This window comes from Heterocephalus glaber, unplaced genomic scaffold (genome assembly GCF_053883595.1).
Source record: "Heterocephalus glaber isolate CG9 unplaced genomic scaffold, H.glaber_assembly_v1.0 deba00001572, whole genome shotgun sequence".
NCBI lineage: Eukaryota > Metazoa > Chordata > Mammalia > Rodentia > Bathyergidae > Heterocephalus > Heterocephalus glaber.
The window spans coordinates 10,441,509-10,464,674 of record NW_028258357.1 but is presented as its reverse complement, the minus strand read 5'-3'; the positions used below and the strand labels follow the sequence as shown (position 1 = coordinate 10,464,674).

At 33.9% G+C, this 23,166-nt stretch overlaps 1 pseudogene; it reads right to left on the bottom strand.

Moving 5' to 3' along the window:
- Positions 1-18,002: 18,002 nt before the first annotated feature.
- Positions 18,003-19,014, bottom strand: LOC101713918 (putative G protein-coupled receptor 160; annotated as a pseudogene).
- Positions 19,015-23,166: the final 4,152 nt, after the last annotated feature.

Genomic DNA, 23,166 nt, shown 5'->3' with positions numbered 1-23,166 from the left:
CTCTTCAAACATTTTCAATGTTAAGCTAAGAAAATATTTCTACCAACAATGTATGTTATATGAGAATTCTGATTTCCTTATATCATTGCTAAGGCTGGACTTTATAAATTTTAAAATTTATATAATTGCATGCACTAGGTATGGTATTTTATTGAAGGAACTGTGCACAAACTATTTCTTTAGCCATAAATACTATTCACTGAAGTCAAGTGAATAAAGTCAGGACAAGTGAGAGTTGGAAAAGATTTTTTGAAAACTTCTATCACTCATTTTGGACATAGAGACAAGCCTCTACTGTTGAGAGATCAATGCCTCCTTCCAAATTATAACACAGACAATATGCTGAAAAATAATCATAAACCTATACAGAAATTCTTTTTATACTATAATTTAATTAGAAAACTTTGAAGCTTTTGTATTGAGTAAGAAATCATCATTATACTTTAAACTCATACATAGCTGCTTGATTAACTGAATCTTTTAGAAAGTTTAAGGATTCAGGCAGTAGTAAGGATAGAATTGTAGATTTGCTCTTTTTGGAAAGAATCATTGCTATGAACATTTAAAAGGCTATTGAGTGATGTCAAGTTTCACTTTACTCTATTTGTGGATTGTTATTTTAGAAACGTAATAATTATTCTGCTTTAATATAAGCAAAAAGTAATGTAGTAGGGCTCTCCCTTAGTCTTCAAGATTTGAGCCTTTTATTAAATGACTCTGACTAAAGTCTATAGAGAAATGGAAAAGCAAAGCCGTCCAGAGAAGGATTATAGTTCTATAATAATGTAGCAATTTATCAACCCAAAGGAATTACCCATATCTTCCCTAGACTGAAGTAATGAAGATAATCATGATCATCAGCAGCAGCCTGTGATTGAATTAGGAGAGCAAACTCTGATGGAAACTTCAAGCAAGTAAAATTGGCATTCTTAATTTCTATGCAGCATAAGCTGAGACAAATCTAGGCTTACATGCTACACAAATAAGTTTTACCATCCATGATCACTTTTTTCTATTTCTTAAATTCCTGATGTGTTTTCATTACTGAGCTGTATATAAGTGAGCTAATTAGACAAAACTTCATTTAAATTGTAGGTGTATGATAAGAATAAGTCCTTGTGTGTTATTCCTCAAAAGGGTGCTTATAGAAAATGATTATGCAGCATGTATTTTAAATGACTTGAAGAAAAGGTTTGGAATGTTTTCACTGGAAAGAGATGATAAGTGTTTGAAGAGATATATATATATATATATATATATTAATTTAAACATTACATAATCAAAACATCACATGATACTCCACTAATGTGTACAATTTTTGTTACTATTTATCAGTTAAAAATAAATTTAGTTAAAAGATATAATTCACACATAAGGTATTCTGAAGGGAAGAAGGCTATTTCTTCTTCAGCAGAAAAAATAACTTAAACTAATAATGGTATCTTATAATGCAAAGTCTAAATTGTTTTTAATAGTCATAGATATTTAGCTGTTCATTGCTACCCAAGTAACCAGTCAAAATACTAATTCATTACAGAAGTGGAGAACACAGAATACTAATTCTTTTATTTATATTTTAGACATTCATTCAACAAATATATTGGCTTCTTTTAATATGTTGAAGGTTACACTAAACAATTTGTTGTAGGATTGAACTTCAAATTTTTCATATCTCAAGTTTCCCTTCAACTCCCTTTCTGGTTTTATCAGCCCCGTTCTGAAGCCTTTCCATCATGACATTACTTTTATAAACATTCTTATCTGCCAAAAGGCATCCTCACTATCTATATTCTCTTTTGTTACTCTCTGTACTCAAAATGACTCCAAATACAGTCTTGTAGGACTCTTCCTAATTCATACATGTCGTTCTCAACTCTTCTCCCATTCTGTGAGCTCATCCTTCTTTTTGATAATATCCAGCTGCCACAAAATAAAGACAAGTTGTTATGCCCATTGCTTCTGGAATGCTCTATTTCTATTTTAGGAAAGAATTCTCCATTTTGTCCATTAATCCAGAAAGATAGTTTTTTGGCCTAAAAATTGAAATATACTATACTTGATGCTGCAGTACCTACAAAACTAACCCTGAATATTTTTAAAGAATCTAAGAAGTGGTGTAAATGGACAACAAGTGGTGATTACAAAACATAATGTGTATACTGAAAAAGAATAATGACTCACATGGAGATGGATGAATTAATCTTTTCTTTTTCTCTTTCAAGTGTTCATGTTTTCTGTCTGGTTAGCCTGAATTCAAGGAGTTCTGAATTAAAATAATTTTCACTCTGCCATTTTCTGCTTTGTGCAAATTGCCAAACATTTCTAATTTTACTATTTTCACTTCTTTCACACAGGAATATTAATTTCATGGTTTTGGGGAGGAAGACTTTGGGCACAGTCTCTGGTACACAATGATGCTCAGTCATAAGTAGCAATTATTATATATGGTATCTGGGCTACAAACCAAGTACCAGCAATCCCAGGCTCCTGATCAGTTCCTAGAAGTCTCAAGAAACTGGAAAGAAGCCAGTTTCTGAGGCAAAGGAGAAATATTTTTAAATATAGAAGAATATTTGTAAACACTTTTTTGCTACTTTGTAATTATCTAACAATTTATAGGATGCCTACAAACCCTTATATCATCAACTCTTCACAGACATACCCTAAGAAATGTAGATGGATACGATATTATTTCTTTTAATTTCACTTCTGTAGAGACTCTAGGCTGTTGTGATAGTTATCATTTTAGCCATATGAGTAATTTCACATTGATATCAAACTCATATGACACTAATTAAAATATATTTGGAAATAGGTGGGCAAGTTCAAAATGCTCACATGCAAAATGTGATTTTTAAAAAATTTTATTTTTATTAGTACATGTTTGCAATCCCTAATTGTGGAGAGTTGGAATGTGTACATAAGACATCTTTATTCTTTTTTTCATCCTTTTCTCCTCCTCTCCTTTCCTTCATCATTTGGGCCCCTTCCTCTTTGCAAAAGATCTATCTCTGTGTGATTTGTAGAGACAGAAATCCCTTCTCAAATTTTAATGTTTAAAAATGAAAATATAGGCTAGAAGGTAATTTTTCTTAAACAAAATTTGAAGTTTGCATTGAGGCATTTCTAACTTGTCTGTAAGTTGGGTTTTTATTTCTCCTTTTTAATGTATCCTGTGGTGCTAGAATGGTATGTGTTTGCATCTTTACTAATACATTTGCACTTCTCACATCTTGCTTTCATTTTCAGATTTATTATTTTGAACTATGATTACTCCTATTGTTTACTATTTTCCAGCACATTTAGCATGGAGTCAAGATGGTGTAATTTCATATGCAAGCCCCAACACCATTTCAGGACCCTTGACCTTTCTTCCAATAGCTAATTCCCTGGGGCACAGAGGTGTTGGCCAAGACAGCAGCAAATGACGAGGTGCTGAAAATTCTAGTGTGTTCATTAGCTACTCAGCTGTCAAGGTCTTTATTTTTATGCGGCACTGACTGAAGCTAGTATGATTTAAATACATTGAAACACTTTTATATGAAAAAATTAAAATAATTGATTCTTGAGAACACTGTGGCTTCATGTCTACGAATATTTTCATCGTTTTGATTTTTACTCTTACTATATTAAAAACTAAAGCTAAAATTCTACTTTAATATTCAGTAGCCATGTTACTATCAATATCATAAAAGAATGGTTTATAGCAAATGGTATTGCCTAAAAAATGAAGATAAGAAGTTAAAAGGAGAAATTTTCAGTAGTTTTGGTCCAAAACCACTTCCAATGACCCTCATTCTTGTATCATTTTTCGCTTAGGAGCAATGAAACCCGTCATTTTTGGGAAATTTCACTCCAAAGATTCTATGGTGTAGGGATTTTGCAGACACAAGGTACAAAATTAGTTGATCCTAAAATAGTGAGATTGGCTAGGTAGCCCTAACTCAATTATATTATGTTTCTCGACCATATCTAGAAAGGCAGAGACAGAGCAAGTCAGAGGAACATAAAGATTCAAGGTACCATTGCTAGCCTTAGGGTGGAGGTGATCACATGCTAAGGAATGAATGTAAGAGACCTTTAGCAATTAAAAGCAGCCCTTGGCTGGTCACCAGCAAGGAAATACAGACTTCAGTCTTAAAACTCCTTATTTTCTGCCAAGAATAAGGAGTTTGGAGGTAAAATTCCTCCAGTGTCTCTAGGTGAAACCAGCCCTGTAGCATGGTGACTTCACTGTATGGCAGCCTGAAAAGTGAACCAGTTATGGCATCCACATGGATGGGACACACGGAACTGCAGCCTAACAAACTGTCAACTAAAGTTGCTGAGTTTGTAGTACCATGTTACTTAGCAATAGAAAGCTACTCCTCCTTCCCCCTATTGCTCCATATTAAATGGTAAAAAGTCTTTTTCTTTTCTTCCCATATCATCAATTTTGAGAGGTACTCTTTGCTCGGATATCAACTTCAAATGCTTTAACTCTTAGCAAATGTGGGAAATTTCTCTCAATGTACACACACTATTCTGTTTCATAAATTCAAGCTGGATTTGAAATATCCATTGATGCCTGGGAGGGTAGGAAGAAATATGTGCCATTAAAATTTCTCTCTGTTAAAAAATCCAGATGAAAAAAGTAATACAATTATATGGCTTGCTTGGACACATCATATTAATGGAAAATTTAGTTCAGAAGATGAGACTAAAGCCAAACAGGAATGTAATTAAAAGCAATTTAGCTAAGAAGAAATCACAGGGAAGATTATCAGGACTGGAAAAGGAATTTCACGGGGAATGATGCTTTTAAAGATACCATCTATTTATTATCTTCCTAACAGAGGAGATTCCAGAGAGAAGCTTGTGTGTTTAACTTATAAGAGAAGTGCCCATATTTATTTCATGCAAAAGAAGAATGGTATTTTAGGAAAACAAACCATTTTTTTCTGGTTTTAGATGAAGTGAAATTAAAGAGTAACTCCTTTCTACATTAAATAGCTGGGACAAGCCCAGGCGGCCTGCCAAGCAGTGACAGGTTTGTTGGTTAATCTTCTCCCACTTCCAGTGTGGGTCTCTGTTTTGTAGAGAAAGAGGCAGCAATAGCTCATTCTACTTTACAGTTAATGTTTTGATGTAATTTACTAAAAGAGTTTTAAGGGGAAAAAAAGAAATTGCGCATTTTTAAAATTTAAGAACATCTAAGTTAAGATATATTGCAGTTGATTAATGAGGTCAAGATTTTCTTTCTGCAGATATTAGCCTTGGGGAAAACAGCAGACTCTGAGAGGCAGCACAGAGAGCCTAAAAACTCCTCTCCCTGTAGAACATGAAGCAACTGCTCAGTGTACTCTATGGGACACCCTGAAGTCTGCATCAGGAAACTTGTTGACAGGTCGTCTCAGTAGAAACTAGGCTGTTTCTGAGAATAAGTTTTTACAATTTTTGGATCTATTGTTCAGAATGTTAATATTGTATTTTTATAGACTTATAATGCTACATTTATTGAGAAAATTATTATGTAAACTACTTCTCATAGAGAGTGAAAGGCATTGAGTTCAAAATTACCAAACATAGTGATTGAGTAATCTCTAATAATAAGTAAAACTTACACACACACACACACACACACACACACACACACTTTTTCTTATGTCAACTAGGGTCCATGACAAAGAGAACACAGTACATAATTCCAACAAAGAGCTAAACTATTGGTGGGCATCTTTAATGAAGAATCCTAAGTAGCATTCTTCCCTAAAGATATGGACAAACACTTATCCAAGTAATTGAGCACTGAAGAAATCAATCTATTTATGCAGACCATTTGAGCCTTTTTGGATGTTGGCTCCAGACTAAAACAACAACTAAAGACCCTTGTAACCACTGGAATTCACTGACCAGAAGAAAGTCTTAAGGGTGCCACTCAGTGTTTTTAAAATATAATTTTTGTTTCCTGCTTAGAGAATTTGATTTTAGGATAGGACTCTACTTTGGGCTAGAAAGGTAAGGGTCAAGTTGCCCAACTCCCAGCTACAGAAGTAGAAAATGAAGTTCAAAGAAATCAAACAACTGTTTTCATTATAAGCCACGGTAGGAACTCAGACTTTGTAATTTCTTACTGAGTCACTGCTCCACACCAGCTGCCCAGGAGCTGTGGATGTGGTATGGAATAGGAAGACCTGGAAGTTGTTTGGCTTTGAAGAAAGAAGATAGAAGGAAAGGCAATATTCCCTTGATTCTTCATTTTATGTTCAACATTTATTTTATTTAAATTGGAAAATGAGTGCAAATCTCTGCCTTCTTTGAAGAGATGGAGCAGTCTGAGAGTAAGGCTGAGGAGGTATTTCACAATGGATATCTCAAGGCCCTTCTGCATATAGAAGGGTGGCAGTTTGACTGACAGGAAGCTCAAGACAAGAGGAATACCAGACTGGAAGCCCAAGACATAGGCCACCAGTTTTTCCCCAAGGAAATGTACAGAACTTGGTATATCTGGCTGCCCAATTTATTATAGAGAAGGAGAAGCAGGAAAGCTACAGAAGAGCAAATAGAGGAGGAGAAGCTGGTATCCAGGTCCAAATGAGAACTTCAGTAGAAGTGTCCATGAGAAATAATACTTAGACAGGAGGTACAGGTAAGTATCCTCAGGCCAAAGGGTCTTCTTGTACCCCAGTACTTGACTCTCACATCATAAAGCTCAGGGATGATTTCTTGGCAGCATGATGGTTGGAAATGGGGCTATATAGACCGGTGTCATTCCCAGAGTGAGGGTACACATAGTCTTCTACATCAGTCATTGTGTGACATGAGATTGAAATAAGAATACATTTAAAAAGAAAGAAAGAAAAAGAAAAAACTATGTGTGGGCCGGGATTTAGCTCAGTGGTTCCACCACCTGCCTTGCAAGTGCAAGGTCCTGAGTTCCGTCTCCAGTACCAAAAAAGAAAAAAAAAATCTAATTAATCTAAAAAATTTAATTTTTATTAGCATATATTTGCATTTACATTTTTAAGGAAATAGACATATATAATCTTCATCGTTTTCTATAGCCTTCCCATTTCTCCCTACATGCTCTGTTCTTCTTTCCTTGATCCCCTTCCCCATCTCCAAATAGCATAGCATACTAGTATGGTATAGCATAATAAGCATAATACCTTTAGCATATAACTTCATTCATTTTTAGAAGCTGTAGGATCTACTGTACTAAACTGTCTTGAACATCTTATCCAGGAAGGAAACAAGAGTGGGATGTTAGGCCCCTAGCAGAGAAAATAACCCCTCCCTAAATCCTTGCCCAATCACCTATGGACCAAGAGGCATCCAGTTCTGTGGTGTACACCAGATCTGTATGATTGGATGGATGACGGCAAAGTTTAGGAAATGGACGTAGGGCTGGATTTGTGTCAACAGTCTCATATCAAACTCAAGGCTGTGTAACTAGGTACTTCTTCTTTCTAAGAGTCTTCCAAGATGTTAAATTTTAACTTATTTCCATCTCTTCTTTAGAGATTTGAGGCAAAGCTACTTTCTTTGGCAACTGATAGATCTTTTAAGATGCAAATTTTGACTTGCTAATGATAAAGTGGCCATAGACTCTGCTTTCTTCAGTATTTGTGTACTTCAGCCTTGCTGTCCTGATTTTATTAATAAGTTTGCCATAGACTTATTTAAGGAGTCCTAGTGAGTACTTGATCATTGGCGCTCATGATGCCACTCTACTTTAAGTCATAAAACACACAGTTTGAATTTTTTTGGCATATTAATCAGAAATCCATCATCTGGTATAAAATACCTAGTTTTTGAAAACTATGTGAAGCGTCCTGAAGTTGAGTAAGTGCATGGTTCACACTCAGTATGTCCCTGTATGTGGCTTTCCTTTAATTCATACTTGTAACTTTATATGTGGTTTCACTTTATTAACACTGGGTTAGAGAGAAAAATAATTTGACTGTAAGCTACAGGTGATTCTGCTTGATGTAATGTGTACACTTGGAATAGCAACTTTGTAGTATTATAGCCCAAAGAACAAAATGGAGGAAATATGCCCAATGGACAAAAATTACGTAGTGTATCTCCGGTAAGTTACTCATAAACAAAAAATGGCCCAGTGAAATGTAATGGATTAATGATCAGGGACTAAAAGTTTTCCTACATCACTACCTTAGAATTTGGAATTTTCACAACTGAGAAAATTATAGCCACTCAAAATGTGTTTAAAATGTGAGGGCATTTGGCCCCCGTGAAAATGATGAGAAGTATTTTGATTCTGTAGAGAAGGTTTTAAGTAACTGTACAGATAATTTGCTGATTCACAATTACCAGATACTTTTTTCCCCTTCTACCTATAATATGCTCAGTGGTCGCAGGAACAATGTGGTTATGATAGCAGAGACAGCTGTTCCTTCACCTAGAACAAATTTGGCCCTGCCACAGTTACTGCCCATTTAAAATCAGTGTGAAACCCCTTTTATGGTCCCATTGAAGAGAGTTTATTGTAGAAAGTTTATTTTCAAAGACACCATTAGTCTTTGAAGGGCTAATTATTGTTTTTAAAGTTATAGTTGCTTTCCTTATTGATGTGGCTTCTATCATGGCTTTTGTTCAATAGAGCTTCATATATTAATCCTTACATATGCTTCAATTGAATACAATGGAAAAAATGAGCAGGTGTCCTTGAGATTCACTAGCTTAACTCTCAGGGTTTTGAGAGCTGATTGAGCACTGATTTCCACACACATGTGAAAAGGTGAGCTGAAGCATAAAAAATGTGTTCAGAGGGACCACAAAAAAGTGCCCAGAGCCCCAAAAGATTGAGAATAGTCCTATTAATCACTCAGAGTAGAAATGTACAATTTATGTGTCATAAAATATTTTTTCTCAATAGTAGTGAGAAAAAATTTATCAAGGAATACTGTCCCGATCAACTGAAAAAGGCTTAAAATATAAAGATCTAAAAGGAATAAACCATTTCCAGGTAACTTCAGTACCCAATATAATGCCTGGAAAGATTTTAGGAATAAAAATTATATAACTAGCACCTAACAAGGTCAAAATATACAGTGCCTATAATCCAATAAAATATGAGTAGGTATGCCAAAATACAAGAACACAACCAATAATAAGAACTTACTCTCAATTTAAATTGCTGTGGAAATGACAAGCAAGATAGATTTAGTAGGAAAAAAACATTTAAAAAGTTATTATAAATATGTTGCAGATGTTTAAGAAGTCTAAAGAAAAAATTGAACAGATGGAGTAGAGGCATGAAAGTTGTAAAAATTGTGCAATTCAAAATTTGATAATTTGAAAATCATAATGTCAGAATAAAAAAGTTTGCATGACATTAAAGGAAGATTTAGCAATAAAAAAGTCTCATCAATGTGAACATACAACGTTAGCTCTTCAAAATAAAGCCAAAAGACTGAGAAGTGATTATATAACAATATATTGGTAAGAATTATAGAATGTAGATAGTAACATAACAATGGTTTGTTTTTCAGTAGGTATGATGTAGAGTAATACCACTGCAGACTTTGGTAAACTAAGGATGTATGCATTAAGCCCTAAATCAAGTAGTAATTAAAGTCAGGTAGATATAAAGTAAAATAATAGAAAATACACCATGCTAACATTAACAAAGAGAAAGGTAGAGTTATTATATTAGTATTAAACAAGTAGGTTTCTGAATAAAAGTCTTTATCAGGTATAAAAATGAACATAGCAGGATGATAAATGGTTATTATATCATGACATATGATCTGTTTATCAAGAATATATAACAATAACAAATATTTATAACCTGAGGACAATTTCAAAATACATGATTCAAGAATTTCTAGAACTATGAAGAAAGAAATACATACACACACAATTATATTGGGAAATTTAAACACCACTCATTAAAGAACTGTTAGAATGAATACATGGAATATTAGTAAGAATATAGAAGCCTTAAATACTACAAATCAATTTTACTTTACTGACATATATAAAATACTCTACCCAAAAATGGCTGAATATACTTTCTTAGTGTGTTTAGGCTGCTGTAATAACAAAACTTGAAAACTAGTAAGCAATAAAATTTTAATCTCATAGTTCTGGAATTTGGCAAGTCCAATATGAAGATACTAGCATATTCTGTGCTTAGTGAATGCCTGTTTAATGTTTCAAAGATAACACTTTCTGGCTGGTCCCTCTCATATGATAGAAAGAAAAAGACAGCTTTCTGAGGACTTTATAAGGGAACTAATTCTCTTCACAGAAAGTCCACCTTCATGAAGTAATCACCACTCAAAGGCTTCTTGTCCTAATATTACCATACTGATGACTAAGATTCCACATGAATATTGGGGATACAAATACTCAGGTCATCGCTTCTTGGCCTTTTGGCTAAGATCAAGTGTACAAATACTCAGGCCATAGCAACACATCAAACATTTGTATACATGAAAATTTTTACAAAAATATATTCTATGCCATAAAACTATTTTCAGCAAGATTAAGATGTTCATTTCATAGAACATGTAACCTTTTACTACAGCAAAATTAGCATAAAAACTAATATTGGAAACTCAGTATCACACATCTAAATATACTGTAGGTTATCCAATGTGAAACTGAAAAGCAAAGAATAGATTTTGAATGGAACAAAACCAAAACATACATATCAAATATTGTGGAACACAGGTAAAAGACTATTTAGAAAAAAATTATAGCACAAAACTCCTATAATATAGAAAAAGGCTAAAAAAATACTGAATTCATATTCTTCATTGATGAAATGCAAAAAATACAAGAATAAATTAAATCTAGAGTAAACAGAATAAAGGAAACAGCAAAGGCAAATTAGATATGAATGAAATTGAAAACATTAATACAAAAGAAAAACCAATAGAGCTAAAATCTGGTTATTTAGGAAAGTGATAAACCTCTGCTCACACTGATTAAGAAAAAAAAAAAAGAGAGAGAGAGAAGACACACATTACCAATACTGAGAATGCAGGAGGTGACATCACTATAAATTCTAAAACCTATTAAGTGATAATAGTATGAAAAATTAGGCCAATATACTTAATTTTTTGGATGAACTGGAAAAAGTCCTTGAAAGGAACAAAATAATAAAGTTCATTCCAGTAGAAATATATCACCTTTAGATTAATATGCTACTAATGATAATAAACTTACTACTAAAGATTCTTTTATGAGAAAACCAAATCTTTAGATGGTTTCATTGGTGAATGCTGTCAGATATTCAAAAGAGAAATGACTCTAATTCTATATAAATTAGTCTATATAAGTGGAACAAAGAGTAATTAGCAGCTAATTCTGAAGTTACTGTTACTCTCATAGCAATACCAAAGATATTCCAAAAAATGAAAACTATAGACAAATACCTACAAAAGTCTTCAGAGATTTGGTGAAATTTTCCAACAACATGTAAAAAAGGATAACACATCATCACAAAGTAGAGAAATTAAGTTTATTTCTGGAATGTTTGCCTTTAGTATTCAAAGTTCAATTAACTTAATTCCTTACATAATATCCAAAAATTTATTTATATAAAGAAGTTATATTAATACAAGCAAACATTATTCTACAAGCTTCAGCATTCAATCTGAGTAAAAATTCTCAGAGATCTAAAAATAAAATTAGATTTCCTCAACTGAATGAAAGGCATCTAAATTAAATCTGTACCTAGCACTATACTTAATATTGAAAGACCAAATGCTTTCACTTTAGTTTAAGAACAAGGCAGGGATGTCTACTCTTACTACTTTACTCAGTATTTTCTGAGAGATTCCAATCAGTGCATGAAATCAAGAAAAAAAATGAATGAAAGACATTTAGATTTAAAATGAAGAATTAAAGGTACACAAGAAGATGGCGCAATTGTAAGCAGAAAATAGTATAAAATCTAAAAACGTCTAGTAGAACTAACAAGGGAATTTTACAAGATTTCAAGATGCAATGCAAACACCAAATCATTACCAGTGAGTAATCAGAAAATAACACACACAAAAAAATACTTTTTTTTTAATAAAGGGATCCAAAATATGAAAAACACAAAACTGAACAGACAAAAGAAATGCATGGATTATGCAATGAAAATGACAAAAATTGTTGAAATAAATTAAAGACTTAAATAAGTGGAGAATTATACCGGAGACTCAACATTGGTAAGATGTCTATTCTCCACAAATTGAGCCATTCGTGCAAATGAATCCTGGTAAAACTTCTATTTTTGGGTAGATTTCGGCAAGCTGATTTTAAGAATGATATAGAAATGCAAAAGAGCAAAACTCTTTTGAAAAGAACATGCAACAGTGGCCATCCTATACTGACCTCAGTAGTCATAGCATAAAGCTACATTAATCAATATACTGTGATATTGACATTCATAGATGAATGACCGGTAGAACACAAAACAGTTCAATGAAAGACCCAGACATATAGGATCAATTGATTTAGACAAAGTAGAAAGACAATTAAGTCGAGGAAGAACTTTCCCTTCAACAAATAATTGCAGAACAATTACATGTTTGTGAATATATTAGTGTTCTAGAACTATGATAAAAATACCACCAACTGGGTAACTTAGAAAAACAGAAATTTATTGTCTCACAATTCTGGGGAATAGAGTTCTGATCAAGGTGTCTGCAACAGCACTTTTGAGGGCTGTGTGGAAGGCCAAGCCAATCTCCTTTCTTCTACTGGTTTTTCCATAATTCTTGGCATTTTTTTTTTTACTTGTGGATGAATCACCCTGACCTCTGCCTGTATTCACATGGTCCTCCTTCTATATTCTCTGCTTTTATTCCTGTATTTATAAGGATACCAGTCACATTGCATTAGGACCCCATCCGAATAATCTCATCTGTACTTGAAAATCTAAAAAGTCACTATATACAAGTAAGTTCATATTCACAGGAATCACAGATGCTGGGGGTTAAGACTTCAATACCTTTTGCGAGATGACACAATTCAACCATAGCAAGGGAAAAAAGAATTTTGATGCATATCTTCTTATACCATATAAAAACACTGACACAAATGGATGTCATCTTAATTCAAATTTGAAAATTTCTAGAAAAATTTCACAAAAAAGTTTTTGTGTGATCATACTTTAATAAAGGGTTCCTATGTCTGACACCAGCAATGCAATCAATAAATGAAAAAAAATTGGACCTTATCAAAATTAATAATTTCTGCTCTTCCAAAACTCCTAAGAATAAAAAAGTCAAACACAAGGAAAAATATTCTGTAATCACTTGTCTAATAAAAGCCTTTTAACTAGAACAGATAAATCACACCCAGCTTAGCAAGAAACAAAAACAATCCAAATAAAAATGATCACATATTAATGGAGACTTCACCATCGAAGATACAGAGTGGCAAATAAGCACATAAAGGATGTTTAATACCATTACTCATAAGGGAAATGCAAATTCAAGCCACCCAGAGATACCAGTACACACTATTAGAATGTTTATAAATTAAAAAGTCTAATCATTTTTACTATGTATGTAAAACATTTGGAACTGTCATACATTAATGGAGGGAGTACAAAATGGTACAATATCCTTGGAAAACAGTTTGTCAGTTCCTTTAAAAAAAATTCAAGCATCCATTTTCCATGTGACTTCACCTATATTCCAAGATATTTTCCTAAGAGGAACGAAAGCATATTTCCAAACAAAGACTTGTACATAAATGTTTTTTGTAGACTTATTTGTGAAAATCAAAGATTGTAAGCAAACAAAGTGTAGGTCAATAGGTGAATTAATAAATTGTAGCACATCCACAAAACAGAATGCTACTAAATTATAAAAAGAAATAAACTATTGGTGCATACAGCAATACGAATTGATCTGGACCAAAAGATCCAGCTTAAAAGATGGACTTGCTGTGTACCTTCATTTAAATAAAATTCTAAAACATGGAAATTAATCTATTATGCTAGAATTGATGAGAGGGTTATCGAGAGGAGTGAGGTAGAGATTTCAGAGTATAAAGAAAATATTAGAGGTGAAAGGCATGTTCATTATCTTTTTGTTTTGTTTTGTTTTTGTTTTTTGGTGCCGGGGATCGAACTCAGGTCCTTGAGCTTGCAAAGCAGGAGGCAGAAACACTGAGCTAAATCCCCAGCCCGTGTTTGTTATCTTGATTGTAATGGTGACTTCACAGCGTCCATGTATGTTCAACTTCTCAAATTGTGTTCTTCAAATGAATGGTTTGTTATGTGAATTATACCTCATTAAAACCTTTTTGTAAAGCAACAAAAAGTGTCAACTATAGCATGGCAATTCTTTAGTCTAAACTCTGTTCTTGCTTTATATTACCTCTGTGACCCAGGATATTAGTCCCTTTTCTGTTCTTGGAACAAAATACGTGACACCTGCAGCTTAACAGAAGAGAGATTCATTTTGACTCACAGTTTCAAATGATTCATTTTGTAGTTGGCTGTGTCCATGGCAGAAAGTACATGGTGAAAGGGCTTGAGAAGGAAAACTGCCCATATCATCGCAGCCAGGAAGGGAGGAGGGAGGGAGGGAGGGAGGGAGGGAGGTAGAGCGAGTGAGAGAAGGGAGGAGCTGCCATGACACAGCTCCAAATAGGTTCCAATTGTTAGCAACACATTGAGCTACTGAACTTCTCAGTACACTTATTAGTATAGCATCCCCACAATTCCATCACCAAAACACATAAGACTTTGGAGGAATATTTTAGATCTAAACAGCAACACCTGTGGAAATTACTTAACCACTTCATGCTTCAGTCTTCCTATTCTCAATATGAGTAATAGTTGAAGTACACAACTGGATTTTTTTGAACCTTACATAAATTAGTGCACTAAATTTGCTTGAAACAGTGTCAAGAAAATAATAAGCTCCAATAGATGTTGCATTGTTTCCGCTGATAGTGGCCTCAGAAACAAGACCATCAGCCTCTATTGAGAACATGCAATGCCAAAGACAAGGAGCTTTCCATTTTCAAATAGCAACATTAAAAATAAATGCTCTGTGCACAGCATGATTTACTCTAAACCCTATGACTTGATTAAAAGATTTATTATCACTGTAAACCCACAACAGTCTTACTAAATTTAAACCCAAAAGACCGTAAGTTAATTCTTTTAGCTTCCATGGCACTAGGCAGAGAGATAAACAAGTAGGTAGTACAATATAGCTAATCATCTTTGGCAATCAAGGGAAATGAGGTAATTAAGGTAATTACAAATAAATTCAGAGATTATAAAAAAAAAGATATACTATAAATTGCATTCTTTTACTACCCTGCCTGTTGATAAAAGTTGATGGAAGATTTTTGGAACATAAAACTATCAAGATAGCCAAGGACTAAACACCTGCAGGAAAAAAGATTTTGGTTACCACATTAATCAAAGCCAGCAAGATAATGAGAAAGAAGTGGAAAATGAAGTCATCCATACCATTTAATGGTTGTATGTTAACTTTTGGAAACAAAGAATTGCACCTCTAATCCAAAACTTCCTCTTCCAGAAGGAATAGTTTTTATTGAAGCATAATGCATGGCATACCCATGGTTAAAAATTATAGATCTTAGGGCTGGGGATTTAGCTCAGTGGTTTCACCTCCTGCTGCGCAAGTGCAAGGACCCGAGTTCGATCCCCAGTACCAAAAAAAAAAAAAAAATTATAGATCTTAAATGTGAAAACTGATGCAATCTTAAAAATTAAACACATCCATATAATCACTAGAAGGGCAAGGTATAGAACGGTACTAGCACCCTACAAGTCTCTCCTGGGCCACTATCTTGTCAGCAAACCCTACCTATTGGAATTACTCATTAGAATTCCATTCCCTTAGATTCACTTTTCTTATTTATGAATTTGATATAGAAATATTTTGCAAATAATCTTGTTGGGTCTGTCTTCATTGCTCACCTGTAGCTTTACGTATTGTTTATTGCTTCGTTCATATCACAGCGTTACAGATTAATTTCCATTGTTTTCTGATATATGTACAATGACATTTCTGGACATAATTTTCTATGTATTTATTCAGCATAAAAATAGCACTTTTCAAAACTATGACTTGATATTCTTTATCAGACTTAGAACACTTTTAATCATTATCTATTTTTCTACTACTTTTGCACTATCTTTATTCTTCTCAAATCCTCGCCTAGGTATCTAGACATTAAACGTTGACATTGTGTGATATTTACTGTCATCATGCCCCAAAAGAGACAATTTTATTTTTAATTATTACTTTCCAACATTTATTTCTCTTGATCCTGAAATTTGGATATTTTGATTTCTGCTTCAGTTCACTAATCTTCTCTTTTATATTTAATCTGTCATTAAAACAATCCTTTGTATTGTCAACTTTAGTTTCTTTAGCACTATGATTTACATTTGATTTTTAAATAGGTTTCAATCTTTTTGCAGAAATTCTCTTTTTGTAGATTTCCTTGATTATAATAGTAATTTTCCCTAAATCTGGGTTTAATACTTTGTCAGTAGTTGGATCACCTGTTGGCCTTCTTCTCTTGTTTATTTGTTTATGTTTTTGTCATTTTACTGTGTTTTCTAACATTTCTGGTAATTTGCTTTATGAATTTTGGACACTGTATATGAAAATATAGTCTTATGATTACTGTTCCTTTTGTCATAATGGAGTCATATTGTATCCATCTGGTAAGCAGCCAGAGATTAAGTAAATCACATTCATCTGACTAGGATTAGTCTGTTTGTCATTTGCCATAATGACAGTTTAGCCTTTGCAAAGTTTCATCTCTGTGGCTGGGATTCTTACCCGAGCTCTTTATACTTCATGAGCATTTAGGTCCAATTTTTGTCTCTCCAGCACCAGGAGGTGGGTGTTTATGTGCGTCTGTCTTATTTTAAAGAATATCTGCATCTTCTGCTGGTCTCTTTAACCTCTTAGCAGCTACATTTACTTTTTCTCAGTGTCTCACTCTGCACATCTGCAATTTAGGAGGTAGCGATTGCCTCCAGGAAAAATTGACAGCAGAATACTGAGCTCACTTCAATGTATTTTACTTCTAAGATCTTGGCTTTTTCAAGTACTCATGACTTTAGTTTTTCACTCATGTTTTTGACCTGTTCCTTGAGGCACTTATCTGACATGTACAGTCATTCTCGCTAGAAATGTTAAAATGGCCATGCTCCACTGCTGTTGTTAAATACAGCACATATAGCCATGTATTTTAAGTAATTTCCATATTTTCTTACTTGTCTCCCTAAATATAGTATATAGGGTATGTTGACATTAATGCTTAAGTATACCATTTAGTGTGGAATGGTGCTGTCAAATATGAATATTTGTTTTAAAATTCCAAGTATTCATTTAATAAGTAAAAAGTATCAGGAAATTATGTTTAGTAATACATTTATTTAATATTGTTCATTTTTACTATTATCGTTTTATCATTTCATGTCCTCAAAATGTTTTAATACTGCAATTCATCTCCTTTTTTTTTTTGGTACCGGGGATCAAACTCAGGACCTTGCGCTTGCGAGGCAGGTGCAGTGTCACTGAGCTGAATCCCGGCCCTCATCTCTATTTATATTAGCCCTACTTCAACTTTTTTTTTTTTTTTTTTAAAGAAAATGGTTTTTGTTTTTTAAATATGATAAAATGTTTAAATTCATATTTTAAAGTTGGTGACATCTCATATATACAATTTGTATCCAGTTTTTTAGGCAACAAAAACATCAGTATGGTCAAATGTTAACTTATTTCACTTTTGTATTAATAACAAATTTATTTATACAGTAGTCCTGAATAGGCATAAAGACTTCTTGGCATTATTTTGTTTTTAAAAGAGAACATTTAATAAACTATATCATAATCCCAAAGGTATGCTGGAAAAGTATAAAAGGTTAGAGGGGAAAAAGAGCTTCAATTTCATGCCACTTTTTGGTATGTCCTGATTCACATTCTTTCCTATTTCTAAGATTATGATTTTTATTGTAATTGGTTTAGTTTTAAAATGGCAACACATTAAGAAATTATTATTGATATAGGCTTTTCAATTTGTCCAAAATTATGCATTGTAAGTGGAATGAAGCAGCATTTCCAGTTGACAAATGAATCTCTGGGTAATGAGGTATTTCTTAAATAAAGCTTGTGACAATTAAACCAACAAATGGTGGCAATGAGAAAATTATTGACAAAGTACAACCAAGGAATGTTTGACCCAATATATGCAGGAATCTGTACTTTAAGCAAAAGAATGAATACCTGAAGCAGTACAAATAGTAACCAGGTACCAAGAAAAAAGACAATGAGCTTGGGCAAGAGTATTCTTTTAGAGTTTACAATGTAACTAGGGAGGGATGAAGAAGGAAAATACAAGATACACTCATTCAAATAGGAAGTTATTCGAATAGCCTGTACCAAGGTAATAACTTCTGACCAAGAGGTTATAAAAGCCATAAATAAAATTATCATCATGGAAAGTGACAGGCAGTAACTCTGAATGCTGACATAGACAGGACATTGGTAAGAAATATTCTGTGCCTTCAGGCTTTGGTAGATACCTAGTTTCCTAAAACAAGCAAGGACTAAAATCCAAATCAAAATTACTGCAAAGAAATAAAACGCCTTCTGACATTTAGATGATAGCTTGGTGAGTTTAGAGAAATTCAGGCAATAATCTATTTTAAGATATTAAGAAGACTGGATAATGCAAAAAGCCATAAGTAAAGGAAATAATTTGAGCAAAGAGGCAGATATGGTATTTAGTAAACCTAATACCTAAAAGTATAAAATCCCTGAAATAGGATATAATGGAAATGTTTACCAAAAATAAAAAATCAAGAAATGCTAATGAAACACAAAAACATTTCATAAAATTTTGATAGCTGTTTTTTCTTCTCATTCCTAGTGTGAGGATATTTAGCAATATTTTCCCAAGTACGATCAAGAACAACAGAAAAGTAGCATCTAGAGGCTGATTTGTTTGATGTAACTGGCTCTGAAAAGAGCAGCTGTCTGAAGAAAAAGATGTCATATTTTTAAGTTTCAAGAAGACCTGCTGAAAAATACATGATAAAACACTGCTTCACTTTATTTTTCATTCCTTATCTGAAAAAGTTCCATCACAGGTTCGTGGCACAAGGACACAGAAGCATAGCTGCCAATCTGACAACTGTCAAGTGGTGCTGCTTGGAGGAGGCCTAGATGGAAAGACCAGGTGAGTTTCTCCAGAGTCTTCCTAGCCAATGATCCTAGTTTATTTTGATTTTGCTGCCTTCAATTACGTGCCTGTTGGTTCCTTGCAATTCATTTTGCTGTGCCAAAGTGCTATGTAAGCTACCTTTTGCTGGTGTGGGTTATCTCTGGAAGTTGAGTTGCTGGCACTCCTAGCGGGGCTCCTGGCCGCACCTTCCTCTGGAGTCCGCCAGCGGAAACCACCAGCCAGAGCTCGCTCCCCGTGTCCCACGCAGGGACCCTCCCTACTTCAACTTTTTAAGAGCCAGCCTCGGGTGATTTGTGGCTACTATAATGGAAAATGCACATCCTACAGATTGCACAATATCCAAGGAAGATCTCCATTTGGGAAACAAATAGGTCTCTGTCTAGTTATACAAAGACTATTTCATCACGTTGAGTAGAAAAAAAAATTTATTCAGATTCCTTCGATCTCCTCAGTATCAGTTGTACCGTTCTATTTTGGAGAAAGAAATCCAAATTATATGAAACATTAGAAAGTAAAATCCAGCTTTCCTGGATCGAATCACCACAGATGAAAACTTCTTTCCTCACCCTGAAAGCCAGAATACAGACTTCTCACTCAAGCTTGACCAATAATACATGTCTTGCAAGGAATCAGTAAATTAAATACAAAAATATTTTTAAAATATTTTCAGAGGGCCTGGGATTTAGCTCAGTGGTTCCACCGCCTGCCTCACAAGTGCAAGGACCCGAGTTCGATCCCCAGTACAAAAAAAAAAAAAAATTCAGAAAGTTGTAAAATATTCCTGGAAATAATGTTGAGTGATGCAGGAGAGAGGCTCAGGAGTGACCTGGTACCTGCAGTGTCATTCTCACCAGACAATTTCTGGGTTGTAAATGGCACTGAAATGATGTTTTCTAAGCTTACTTCATTCCTGCAAGTGTTCCAAGCTTTTCCATGAAACTGATTTCCAAAGTTTTTGTGGACCTTTGAGTTTCCTTCTTAGTACAATGTATTTGCTATGTGCATAACTTTAGGAGACTTCCTTGCTATGAGCAGTTAGGATACAGACAAATTGTATTGTATTTTCCCTGTTTCTTCATCTATCAAGTAGCAATAATAATTGTGTGTACCCCTTTAAAGCAGTGACATTGAAGTAGGATAGATGAAATAAAGATAGTTGGACTCTGCGTGATAGATCTACCTCTGCCTCTTGTAGGCACAGCCTGAAATGCCTTTCTGTGATGAGAGTTGATGGACTTGCACCTTCAGGCCCCAAACTGAGGTATTTGTCTCCTCTTTGGGGGCCCGCTTTGGGCCCCATCAAGTGACACGATAATCCACACATTGTAAGTATACCTTGCATATGTATTTATGATGTACTGAATATTTAGCTCCTGATAACTCAGCATTTCTTATATTAAAATAGATTTATGGAAAACCTACGGTGTATAGGGTATTGTATAATGTTTCTCATTTCTTTTCATTTAAAATTTTATTGGATCTGGAGAGTTAGGGTTTATGGTACAGCATTTGCATCACCTACAGAAGACACTGGGTTTGATCCCCAGTCCTGCAAAAAAAAGTGCGTAAAATTATGTTAGTAAGTGATAATCATTGTTTTTCTGGTAGTTTCGAGTAGGATCTACACATAGCCTGACAAACCAGGTCAAGTTTAAAATATGGTTTTGGTCTCAGGCTTTTTCTTGTATTTTACTTCAAATATACATGCTTGAAATGCTTTTCAAATTATTTAGTATTATGAAATATAACTTGCTTACTTGTTAGCTTCATGTGGTGTGAGATACACAACCCCCTACCTCAGTTTAAGTATAGATAAAATGATGTAACTTGGTATCAACAATAACCTTCAAACATGGACACTGCTATTTCCATTTCCAAGACAAAGAAATTGATTCAAAAAAGTTAGGTGATTTGTGTACTAAGCTGGTTTGTGTCCAATTATTCTTTTTAACTTAATTATGAGTTCTAAACACAAGGTTTATAAGACATTATTGGGTGACCCTTAAGCACTTGACCTTAGATCATAGAACTGTTCTAGCATTAATAGGAACAATCTTGATATTTCCATAAAGATATGTCTTCCCAAAAAGAATTCATGTCTCATAGATTTATTTCATTTCCCTGACATAACTACTTTCTTAATCCCTGTTTTATTATCTCCATGTTTCTTCTCATCAACTCTGTGATCATAAATAAATCAGTAACTGTAAATAGCCCATTATTTAAGTAGCTTTCATCTACAAGAATTCTGAAAATTTGCTTCAGGTGAATTTTTAAGAGAGAATTGTGATTAATCTTTTGAGAGAATGACTTCAAAATTCGTGTACTAGCTGTGCCAGTCAAGACAAATAAGATAAGGTTGAATATAAGGCATTTACTTTTCCTACCTCTACTCTAAGTCTTTTCCAGAGGGCTTCTTGATAGACCTTATCTAAGTATATTAATAAATGCATACAGTACAGGTTATCAGGAACCCAACCAAATGATATATCTAAATGTGTGTATCTTCTAACCCAATATATGTATCATTTCTTTCTCACATAGTCTAAAAAGTATCAAAGGTATTGAAACAACTATGGAACATTATTGACCAAGAGTCCTTTTGATAACTTTGACTCTAACCATAATCCTGTGCCATTTTTCTTCTCCTCTCTCTACATAATCCTAGAAGCTTCTCATTTTACTTTTACTTATAGGTCACTCTTTCCCATTTATTTTTAGAAATGATTCATTTTAGACACAAAGCATTAATTTCTTTAACTCTCTCATTAACAAAAAGCATTTCAATGCTATAGAAATATACCAACCAGCCAATTATTTTCACTTGCTCTTTTCTTTGAAAGAATAAGCCATTGTCATAGTAATTTTTTCATTGCTGAGATAAAATACCTGACATCCAAAGTTAAAGTTGGAGCGGTTTATTGCAACTCACAGATTGTAGAGGTTTCAGTTCATAGTTGGCTTCCTACAAGGCAGGGTGGCATGGCAAAGGGACATCAGGTGTATCGCAATGGAGAAACAGTTCATGGCAGGCAGAAGGCAGCAAAACAACAAGGCAGTAAAGAAGCAGCACATGATGACAGCAGCCCTCTTTCTGTCCCTTATATTCTATCCAAGCTGTATGCCCTTAGGGCGGGTAGCATTCACACTCAGCTTAGGCCTTCCCATTATCCATACCAATCAGTGGACTAATTTAGTAATCATACATCCTGATCCCAGTATTCTACACTTAATCTCAGCATCACATACTCTAGATCCACCCACCTCTGAGAAGCCCCACCTATGACCACATGAGGCTTTAGAGGAAATCTAGACACAAGCCACAACAGAGCTATCATGAAAAATAAAATGCCAACCTGTTTTGAGTCAAGACCTGGTTATTAAAAAATTAAAAACAAAATATACCTCATACATTTCAGGTAGCACAATTCCTCTTGGATCTGAATTTCTTGTAAAGTTATTCCAACTTGACTCCAACACTGGATGATTAACAGTGAGAAACAAAAAACAACATTTTTTTCCAAGTAAGAATCAACTTGTTCAAACAGTTCACTTATCCACTGTATAAAACTCAGACTGATCATGTTTAAGAATTTAAATATATATTTTTTTCTTTTTAGATCAGTTTGAAGCCCTGCATATTCTATTTTCAAGACAAATAAACAGGATGAATAAGTGACAATGTAAAATATCGATAATTACTAGCTGCAAATCTTCTAACATGACAATTAAACTTTTATGAGATTCCCAGTCTTTGAATTACCAGACAGAACTTATGCAAAAAGAGAAAATGTAAGTTTGAATATCCAGACACTTTGGAGTTCTAACACTGATTTTACAATAGATTATTATCAGAAGAAAACATTTGAATAACTCAGTGAATGGTTTCTTCCTCTGCCCAGATCCCTCCCACAGTCGTGATCACTATAATCAGTTGTGTATTGAAATACTGAACATCTAAGC